The sequence below is a fragment of the Oncorhynchus clarkii genome, chromosome 27, assembly GCF_045791955.1.
Source record: "Oncorhynchus clarkii lewisi isolate Uvic-CL-2024 chromosome 27, UVic_Ocla_1.0, whole genome shotgun sequence".
Lineage (NCBI taxonomy): Eukaryota > Metazoa > Chordata > Actinopteri > Salmoniformes > Salmonidae > Oncorhynchus > Oncorhynchus clarkii.
In genome coordinates, this window is record NC_092173.1 from 25,389,165 (window position 1) to 25,400,885 (window position 11,721).

At 46.1% G+C, this 11,721-nt stretch overlaps 1 pseudogene; it reads left to right on the forward strand.

Annotated features, from left to right (window-relative positions):
• The first annotated feature begins 3,116 nt into the window (after positions 1-3,116).
• On the forward strand, positions 3,117-10,008 carry LOC139385744 (erythroid membrane-associated protein-like; annotated as a pseudogene).
• The last annotated feature ends 1,713 nt before the right edge of the window (positions 10,009-11,721 follow it).

The window sequence follows — 11,721 nt, forward strand, 5'->3', positions numbered from 1 at the left end:
TAACCCCTGGCCTTTTTTTGTTTTATTATTTTATTTAGTTTCATAAGAATAAAATATAATTGTAGTGATGTCCTGTTAATTTGTTACTGTAATTTCAATAATACCAATATATATATATGTTTTACTAAAGTCTCGTGTAATTGGTCATATGCTCGATGTACGTAGTCTGTCCACGAAATATTATAATTTAGGCTACACATTTTTGGTTGTTCATTTAACTGGTATGTATCTACCAGTATCGAGGTATGTTTGATTTAAAAAAAACTGAAACTTTGCAATTGTTTGACTATGACACCCTTAAAATAAATGCCGCGTTCATGTGCTAGTTGGAACTAGGAAACTCGAAAATGTCCGACTTGCTGATTCGTTGAACGCGGCACGTGTATAACTACAACATAATAATTTCCAAGTGATTAGCTACTTCAAATTACTGGGATATATGAATGCAAGTATTAACCTACATCAGAGGTATTCAAATCTTACCTAGGTCCGGAGCTTGCTGGTTTTCTGAAAATGAATTGCACCCACCTGGTGTCACAGGTCTAAATCAGATCCTGATTAGAGAGGAACCATTCACAAAAGCAGTGGATCTGGTTTACAGGTCCAGAGTTGAGTTAATGGGCCTACAGTATCATTAACAAATATAGCCTATCGATTGTCATCCCATGGACAGTAATATGATAGCCCAATCTCACTATGTTTTGAAATTATATTTCAGAGCCCGAAACTCACGTACCCCAATGATGTATTGGTACCCCATTGCATTTTCAGCCCCATCTAGCGTTAGAGTAGTAGAGACAGTGATAGGCTACCAGAGATTGACATTATGGCTCAAGACTGATCCGTCATTCCTTTGCTTTGAATATGTTTCCCCCTACTGGATTTATTCAGGTATGACATATATCCATTGAATGCGTTCAAATAAAAACAGCTGACTCCCTTGTCACTGAGTGTCCTGGATCCTTTATTATTTAATTAATTTATAAACCAAACAGACCTATAGTTTATTAGTGTGACTTGCTCTAGATATTGCACTTCTTATTCATGTGACTAGCTGTTTCTTCACAGAGATTCATTAGCATTTTACATTTGTTTATGCTAATTAGATTTCTACACAGGAACGGACATCAACTTAACAGGAAAACGAAGGCAGTAAGGCCATCAATGCAATTATTTTCAATCAATTGGCCAATACATTAGTTGGGTTACTGTCACGCCCTGGTCGAGGTATTTTGTGTTTTTCTTCATGTATTGGGTCAGGCCAGGGTGTGGCATCGGGTTTTTTGTATTGTGGTGTGTTTTGTCCTGGGGTTTTGGTGTGTATGTATTGGGATTGTAGCTAGTGGGGTTATCTAGCAAAGTCTATGGCTGTCTGGAGTGGTTCTCAATCAGAGGCAGGTGTTTATCGTTGTCTCTGATTGGGAACCATATTTAGGCAGCCATATTCTTTGAGTTTGTCGTGGGTGATTGTCCTTAGTGTCTTGATGTCCTTATTCTGTGTTAGTTTACACTAGTATAGGCTGTTTCGGTTTTCGTTACGTTTATTGTGTTGTAGTGTTTGTATTTAGATTCGTGTTTCGTTTATTGAATAAACATGGATCGCAATCTACACGCTGCATTTTGGTCCGACTCCTTCTCACCAAGAAAACCGTTACAGAATCACCCACCACCAACGGACCAAGCAGCGTGTTAACAGGCAGGAGCCACAGGAGAGGCAACAGAGGCAGCAGCAGCAGCAGCAGCTGCAGTGGGAGAGGCTGCACCACCTGGAGAAATGGACATGGGAGGAAGAACTGGACGGTAAAGGACCCTGGGCTCAGCCTGGAGAATATCGCCGCCCCAAGGAAGAACTGTAGGCGGCGAAAGCTGAGAGGCGCAGATATGAGGAGGCAGCACGGTGTAGCGGATGGAAGCCTGAGAATCAGCCCCAAAAATGTATTGGGGGGGGGGGGCTCAGGGAGAGTGTGGCAGAGTCAGGAGTCAGACCTGAGCCAACTCTCCCTGTTTATCGTGAGGAGCCAAGGAGGAGACCAGAACCAGAGCCGGTGTTGGAGGTGAGTGAAACAGAGACTGTGAAGGAGTTAATGGGGAAATTGGAGGAGAGAGAAATGAGGGAGTTGCTGTGTTGTTGCTTTTTGCATGGAATTCGCCCGACGGAACGTGTTGGGGATTTGATGGCACCTGGGTTAGCGCTCCATACTCGTCCTGAGGTGCGTGTTAGTCGGCTGGTGAAGTCGGTGCCAGCCTCACGCACCAGGCCTCCTGTGCACATTCCTAGCCTTGCACGTCCTGTGCCAACACTGCTCTCAAGATCTCCAGTACGCCTTCACGATCTAGCCCATCCTGTGCCACCTCCACACTCCAGTCCTCCGGAAGCAGCTCCCCGCACCAGGCTTCCTGTGCATGTCCTCGATCCAGTACCACCAGTTCCAGCACCACGCATCAGGCCTTCAGCGCGCCTCGCCTGTTTAGCGCAGCCAGAGCCTTTCTCCTCTCCTGCGCTGCTGGAGTCTCCCGCTTGTTTAGCGCAGCCAGAGCCTTTCTCCTCTCCTGCGCTGCCGGAGTCTCCCGCCTGTTCAGCGCAGCCAGAGCTGCCAGCCTGCATAGAGCAGCCAGAGCTGCCAGCCTGCATGGAGAAGCCAGAGCTGCCAGCCTGCATGGAGCAGCCAGAGCTGCCAGCCTGCATGGAGCAGCCAGAGCTGCCAGCCTGCATGGAGCAGCCAGAGCTGCCAGCCTGCATGGAGCAGCCAGAGCTGCCAGCCTGCATGGAGCAGCCAGAGCTGCCAGCCTGCATGGAGCAGCCAGAGCTGCCAGCCTGCATGGAGCAGCCAGAGCTGCCAGCCTGCATGGAGCAGCCAGAGCTGCCAGTCTGCATGGAGCAGCCAGAGCTGTCAGTCTGCATGGAGCAGCCAGAGATGTCAGTCTGCATGGAGCAGCCAGAGCTGTCAGTCTGCATGGAGCAGCCAGAGCTGTCAGTCTGCATGGAGCAGCCAGAGCTGTCAGTCTGCATGGAGCAGCCTGAGCTGTCAGTCTGCATGGAGCAGCCTGAGCTGTCAGTCTGCATGGAGCAGCCCGAGCTGTCAGTCTGCATGGAGCAGCCCGAGCTGTCAGTCTGCATGGAGCAGCCCGAGCTGTCAGTCTGCATGGAGCAGCCCGAGCTGTCAGTCTGCATGGAGCAGCCCGAGCTCTCAGTCTGCATGAAGCAGCCCGAGCTGCCAGTCTGCAAGGAGCTGCCAGTCTGCAAGGAGCTGCCAGTCTGCAAGGAGCTGCCAGTCTGTAAGGAGCTGCCAGTCTGTAAGGAGCTGCCAGTCTGCAAGGAGCTGCCATTCTGCACGGAGCAGCCAGAGCTGCCAGTCTGTAAGAAGCCGCCAGAGCTGTCAGCCTACATGGAGCAGCCAGAGCCGTCAGTCAGCATGGAGCAGCCAGAGCCGCCAGACTGTATGAAGCAGCCAGATCTTTCAGTCTGTCAGGATCCGCCAGTCAGCCAGACTCTTCCAGATCCGCCAGTCAGCCAGACTCTTCCAGATCCGCCAGTCAGCCAGACTCTTCCAGATCCGCCAGTCAGCCAGACTCTTCCAGATCCGCCAGTCAGCCAGACTCTTCCGGATCCGCCAGTCAGCCAGACTCTTCCGGATCTGCCAGTCAGCCAGACTCTTCCGGATCCGCCAGTCAGCCAGACTCTTCCGGATCTGCCAGTCAGCCAGACTCTTCCGGATCTGCCAGTCAGCCAGACTCTTCCGGATCTGCCAGTCAGCCAGACTCTTCCGGATCTGCCAGTCAGCCAGACTCTTCCGGATCTGCCAGTCAGCCAGACTCTTCCGGATCTGCCAGTCAGCCAGACTCTTCCGGATCTGCCAGTCAGCCAGACTCTTCCGGATCTGCCTGTCAGCCAGACTCTTCCGGATCTGCCAGTCAGCCAGACTCTTCCGGATCTGCCAGTCAGCCAGACTCTTCCGGATCTGCCAGTCAGCCAGACTCTTCCGGATCTGCCAGTCAGCCAGACTCTTCCGGATCTGCCAGTCAGCCAGGCTCTTCCGGATCTGCCAGTCAGCCAGGCTCTTCCGGATCTGCCAGTCAGCCAGGCTCTTCCGGATCTGCCAGTCAACCAGGCTCTTCCGGATCTGCCAGTCAACCAGGCTCTTCCGGATCTGCCAGTCAACCAGGCTCTTCCGGATCTGCCAGTCAACCAGGCTCTTCCGGATCTGCCAGTCAACCAGGCTCTTCCGGATCTGCCAGTCAACCAGGCTCTTCCGGATCTGCCAGTCAACCAGGCTCTTCCGGATCTGCCAGTCAACCAGGCTCTTCCGGATCTGCCAGTCAACCAGGCTCTTCCGGATCTGCCAGTCAACCAGGCTCTTCCGGATCTGCCAGTCAACCAGGCTCTTAAGGATCTGCCAGTCAACCAGACTTTTCCGGATCCGCCAGTCAGCCGGGATCTGCCAGGATCTGCCAGTCGGCCGGGATCCGCCAGTCGGCCGGGATCCGCCAGTCGGCCGGGATCCGCCAGTCGGCCAGGATCCGCCAGATCCGCCAGTCAGCCAGGATCTGCTAAAACCACCAGCCAGCCAGGATCTGGTAGATCTACCTACCTGCCTGAGCTTTCTCTCACTCCCGAGCTTTCTCTCACTCCCGAGCTTTCTCTCACTCCCGAGCTTTCTCTCACTCCCGAGCTTTCTCTCCCTCCCGAGCTTTCTCTCACTCCCGAGCTTCCCCTCAGTCCCGAGCTGCCTCAGTCCCGAGCTGTCCTTCAGTCCCGATCTGCTCCTCAGTCCAGTGGGTTTCTGGGTGAGGACTACTAGGCCATGGTCGGCGGCGAGGGTGGACTATCCAGGGACGCGAGGAGAGGGGACTAAGACATTGACTGAGTGGGTTCCACGTCCCGCGCCGGAGCCGCCACCATGGACAGACGCCCACCCGGACCCTCCCTATTGTTTTGAGGTGTGTTCGGGAGTCCGCACCTTAGGGGGGGGGGGGGGGGTTCTGTCACGCCCTGGTCGAGGTATTTTTGTTTTTCTTCATGCATTGGGTCAGGCCAGGGTGTGGCATCGGGTTTTTTGTATTGTGGTGTGTTTTGTCCTGAGGTTTTGGTGTGTATGTATTGGGATTGTAGCTAGTGGGGTTATCTAGCAAAGTCTATGGCTGTCTGGAGTGGTTCTCAATCAGAGGCAGGTGTTTATCGTTGTCTCTGATTGGGAACCATATTTAGGCAGCCATATTCTTTGAGTTTGTCGTGGGTGATTGTCCTTAGTGTCTTGATGTCCTTATTCTGTGTTAGTTTACACTAGTATAGGCTGTTTCGGTTTTCGTTACGTTTATTGTGTTGTAGTGTTTGTATTTAGATTCGTGTTTAGTTTATTGAATAAACATGGATCGCAATCTACACGCTGCATTTTGGTCCGACTCTCCTTCTCACCAAGAAAACCCTTACAGTTACTTGCTCTTTGAGGACAGTTGTAATTACTTGGATAGCCCTTTGGTGATGGTGGAAAATATATATTGTTTTTATTTATGTTTTATTTCACCTTTATATAACCAGGTAGGCTAGTTGAGAACAAGTTCTCATTTACAATTGCGACCTGGCGAAGATAAAGCAAAGCAGTGCGACACAAACAACAACAGAGTTACACATGGAACAAACAAACATACAGTCAATAATACAATAGAAAAAGTCTATATGCAATGTGTACAAATGAGGTAAGACAAGGGGGGTAAGGTAATAAATAGGCCATAGTGGTGAAATAATTACAATTTAACAATTAAACACTGGCGTGATAGATGTGCAGAAGATGAGTGCAAGTAGAGATACTGGGGTGCAAAGGAGCAAAATAAAAAATAAAAATAACAGTATGGGGATGAGGTAGTTGGATGAGCTATTTATAGATGAGCTATGTACAGGTGCAGTGATCTGTGAGCTGCTCTGACAGCTGGTGCTTATAGCCAGTGAGGGAGACATGAGTCTCCAGTTTAAGCGATTTTTGCAGTTCGTTCCAGTCGTTGGCAGCAGAGAACGGGAAGGAAAGGCGGCCGAAGGAGATGTTGGCTTTGGGGGTGACCAGTGAAATATACCTGCTGGAGCGCGTGCTACGGGTGGGTGCTGCTATGGTGACCAGTGAGCTGAGATAAAGCTGGGCTTTACCTAGCAAAGACTTATAGATGACCTGGAGCCAGTGGGTTTTGCGATGAATATGAAGCGAGGGCCAGCCAATGAGAGCATACAGGTCACTGTGGTGGGTGGTACAAGGGGCTTTGGTAAACAAAACGGATGGCACTGTGAAAGACTGCTTCCAGTTTGCTGAGTAGAGTATTGGAAGCTATTTTGTAGATGACATCGCCGAAGTCAAGGATCGCTAGAACAGTCATTTTAACTGGGGTAAGTTTGGTGGCGTGTGTGAAGGAGGCTTTGTTGCGAAATAGAAAGCCGATTCTAGATGTGATTATGGATTGGAGATGTTGTCATAATGACTGTGTAAGTCTATGGAAGGGGGTGACAACCATGAGCCTCCTAGGTTTTGTATTGGATTCCTTGTACCCAGACGAGAACGGAAGCTATCTGTTCTTCGGCTACACCATGGTGCTACCCTACAGAGTGCTGTTGAGGGATCTGCCGACCTTTATTGCAAAATAGCATGTTTTAATAAATTTTTTGGTGACCTGTGATTGTATTTAGTATAGTTTATTTATCATTTTTATGAAATTCACTGAGGAGGATGGTCCTCCCCTTCCTCCTCTGAGGAACCTCCACTGATATATACAGTGGGGCAAAAAAGAGTATTTAGTCAGCCACCAATTGTGCAAGTTCTCCCACTTAAAAAGATGAGAGGTGCCTGTAATTTTCATCATAGGTTCACTTTAACTATGACAGACAAAATGAGAAAAAAAAATCCAGAAAATCACATTGTAGGACTTTTTATGAATTTATTTGCAAATTATGGTGGAAAATAAGTATGTGGTCACCTACAAACAAGCAAGATTTCTGGCTCTCACAGACCTGTAACTTCTTCTTTAAGAGGCTCCTCTGTCCTTCACTCGTTACCTGTATTAATGGCACCTATTTGAACTTGTTATCAGTATAAAAGACACCTGTCCACAACCTCAAACAGTCACACTCCAAACTCCACTATGGTCAAGACCAAAGAGCTGTCAAATGACACCAGAAACAAAATTGTAGACCTGCACCAGGCTGGGAAGACTGAATCTGCAATAGGTAAGCAGCTTGGTTTGAAGAAATCAACTGTGGGAGCTATTATTAGGAAATGGAAGACATACAACACCACTGATAATCTCCCTCGATCTGGGGCTCCACGTAAGATCTCACCCCGTGGGGTCAAAATGATCACAAGAACGTTGAGCAAAACTCCCAGAACCACTCGAGGGGACCTAGTGAATGACTTGCAGGGAGCTGGGACCAAAGTAACAAAGCCTACCATCAGCAAGGGCATTGAAGATGAAATGTGGCTGGGTCTTTCAGCATGACAATGATCCCAAACACACCGCCCGGGCAACGAAGGAGTGGCTTCGTAAGAAGCATTTCAAGGTCCTGGAGTGGCCTAGCCAGTCTCCAGATCTCAACCCCATAGAAAATCTTTGGAGGGAGTTGAAAGTCTGTGTTGCCCAGCAACAGCCCCAAAATATCACTGCTCTAGAGGAGATCTGCATGGAGGAATGGGCCAAAATACCAGCAACAGTGTGTGAAAACCTTGTGAAGACTTACAGAAAACATTTGACCTCTGTCATTGCCAACAAAGGGTATATAACAAAGTATTGAGATAAACTTTTGTTATTGACCAAATACTTATTTTCTACCATAATTTGCAAATAAATTAATTAAAAATCCTACAATGTGATTTCTGGATTTGTTTTTCTCATTTTGTCTGTCATAGTTGAAGTGTACCTATGATGAAAATTACAGGCCTCTCTCATCTTTTTAAGTGGGAGAACTTGCACAATTGGTGGCTGACTAAATACTTTTTTGCCCCACTTTATATACTGTATATACTGCTGTCTCAACCTCCGAATGCTATGAAAAACATTTGAGCTGTTGATCTGCTGTACCCTCTACAACCACTGATTATTTTTTGACCCTGCTGGTCATCTATGCATCTACGTTTGGAATGAGACTAACGTGAGGTAAAGTAAATAGTTAATTAATTTGAAGACTAATTGATCAGATAAAATATCTGAAAAGTTATTTTAGGAAATGATAATTTTGTAATCTGAATATTTTTCCTTGGTACCCCGATTTCATAGTTAATTAGTTACGTGATTAATCAGTTGATCGCATAGTAACTAATTTCAGAGAATCTTTGATAAAAACTATCAGTCTTCAGTTAATGATAGTAAAGACATGACACAGATTAGTTGGTATTAGGACATACAAAACCATCCTTGACACTTTTCTAAAGCTGGGTTTGTTTATTCCTACGGTCTTGCTAGCTGCCGGTTACCTTTGGTCTGTCTAGATATAGCTACCACCAGCAGTCCCCAGTCTGAAGTGCAGTTCTTGTGCTCTATCTCTGGATGTGTTTACTAAACCAGCCACAACTCCATGTGGACACTTCTGCATGGCCTGCATCAGTGGATACTGGCTCAAGGCCTGGAAGCTCATTCCTGGAAGTTCTGACTGGTGTGTCTGACCTCTTACTGTGAGACTCACCTGTAGCCTCATCAGATATCCCCAGCACTAAAGAGACACACGCTGATTGACCGTGGACAACCCGGAAGAAGACAAGATGTGTAAGAATCACAACAAATTCCTATAGCTGTTCTGTAGGACTGACCAAATATGTGTGTGCCAGTTTTGCATTGAGACAGACCACAAAGTTCACAACACTGTTCCTCTATGGGAAGAGAAGAAGGCTCAGCTGGGGAAGACATAGGCAGAAGAGCAGCATCTGATCCAGGATCTGATCCGGGAGAGACTGCAGAAGATTCAAGAAATGAAACACAGTAGATCTCAGAAAGTAATACACAGAGAGAGAGAAAGCAAAAACCATGGAACCCTTCACTGAACTGGTGCGCAGATTTTTAGAAAAGCCAGACTTACTACATGAAGGTGGTCTAGGTACCGGAGTGCCAAGTCTAGGTCCAAAAGGCTTCTTAACAGCTTCTACCCCCAGGTCATAAGACTCCTGAACATCTAATAAAATTGCTACTCTGTATCGGTAGGGTTATTTTATTGTTACTCCTTAACCACTTCCACCTTCTCCAGAGCTCTGCATCCCTCTGTAGCTTTCATCCCACCATGGACTAGATCAGTATTTACACTAAGCTCTGTGTAGGAAACCTGAGGAGAGCTCTGTATCAGCTGGAGGAGGCTCTGAGAACCAGGACTACATAAGTCATTGTGTGATTCTGAGCAACAGAGGATGCATCAGTATGCAGTGGATGTGACTCTGGACCCTGATACAGCAAACTACCTGTCTGAGAATGGGAAACAAGTAAGACTTGATGATATAAAACAGGATCTTCCTGACAAACCAGCAAGGTTTGATACTACTTCCTTTTATGTCCTGGGAAAGGAGGGTTTCTCTTCAGGGAGATTCCACTATGAGTGGGAGGTTAAGGGGAAGACTGACTAGTCTATATTTATTTTATTTACATTTATTTAACTAGGCAAGTCAGTTAAGAACAAATTCTTATTTTCAATGACGGCCTGGGAACAGTGTGTTCGGTTAACTGTAATATGAAGGCCAGAGTCCATCAACAGGAAGGGGAAGATTACATTGAGCACTGGGAATTAATTCTGGATTCTGTCACTGAGGAATGGAGATGAGTACAGCACTGTTGCGTCCATGTTTCTCCCCGAGAGAGAAGTCACAGAAGGTGGGAGTGTTTGTGAATTATGAAGAGGGTCAGGTCTCCTTCTGTGATGTGGAGGCCAGGTCTTTCATTGACTACACCTTCACTGAGAAACTCTATCCATACTTCTGCCCTGGTAAACATAGTGGAAATTCTGCCCCTCTGATCATCTCTACTATCGTTGAAATTGAACTTTTTCAGGTCAGCTGATAGTCATTCCTTATTGGGGTTGTCCAAAGAGAGTGAACATTCCCAGTAACTTTGGATATTTACCAGTAATCAAGAATCTGGGGATTTCTCAATAAAATGTAAGATAAATAAAAAGGATAAAAATATAAAGGCTCTGGAATTTTGGTTACTGGTCCAACACTCTTAACCGGTCGGCTACCTGACGCCCTTATGTTAAAAATACAATCTCAGAACTGTCAAATATGAACCTAATATAACCTATCAATCTAGTGAATATAGTTGCTGATGATTTCAACACAGAAAAACCTTTATATTGTTAAACTTTCTTTCTCTTTTATATATCTTTGTGGTTATTTTGGGGGGCCGAACTGGTGTCAGTTGACTACGTCAATAGTTCAATTGTTGCAGAGTTGCTTTAAATGCCATCATTGTTGAAAATATTTTTTGTTTAATGAAAAAGGCCATTTTCTCCTGAACCATATGGTCTGTCCACTAGACTATTTAAATTTGACTCTGGTTTCATGATGATCTTTTAGACTGGTTCAAGGGAACACCTTACAGATACAGGTATTGCCCTTCAGAGTTTCTGTATTCTGTACAAAACCCTGGGAATCTGTGCACTGAGTCTTCTATTCACATTCACCACTATCACACTCTGCATCTGTCATACAGATGTAGGATCTTAATTCGAGCCAGTTTTCTACAGCAGGAAAATAACCCTGCAGAAATATTTGAATTATTATGTGTATTATAATTAATGGACATTATTGTAGGGGTTGATGCATTTTCCATAAAGGACAATCTAATCTGAAATGTGGAAGTGGAAACCGAAAACTTCCGAAACCTTTTTAAACCTCAAAAACACTACATACTTTAAATTAAGATTCTACATCTGTAATTGGAGTATTCTCACTGAAGTAATATTTAATAATACTAATGATAGTTATTCTACTGTACACGATTTACGGAGATAATGTCGTCAGAGTGCATGATTTATCCAATGCAACAAAGTTAAAACACATCACATGTTCAATATTTAATATTTGTGGCCCATGTTGGAACTACCACATTTTTGGTTGGCGGAGACAGCATATTCCAAGCATGCCAGACTGAGAGGCCAGACGGTATTTAATGATGAATGGATATCAAATGGATATCTGTCGTTGAATGATATCCATCAAATGGATGTCAAATACATGCCCACTGCGTTGAAGTCTCTTAAAACAGTAAGTGGTACAAACAGTTCATACGTGACCTCACCAGCCCCCATCCCTTTATTACTTGTACACTATACATCCAAGAGTATCAATACTGTCCATGGTGCTGAATCTCAGATTGCCTCAATTGGCGCCCAGCCTCCATAGGCGCTATTTGCTTGTTTGTTTACTTATACCGTTCCTAATATGAAACACACACGCACACACACCATCCCCTGATTCCTGGTGTGTAAAGAGATGTTGGCCTACAGCATAGAATGGCATATTATAAATCAAATTTAATAGGATCTCTGTGGCCTACAGTGGGTTATCAATCCTGCACCATGGTTCATGCACCTTTGTGTAAGTGACCCATCTTTCCATCTGTCCTCCTCAACTGTTGCCTAGAAACCAGCAGTGGATTAGAGTTGGAACATGGACGATACAGTAGATCATCACATTCAGATGCACCCAACCCCCGGGATACAACCATAACTGCTCTCCCCAAGGTGGCAGGACTTTGCCTTATAGGTTACCA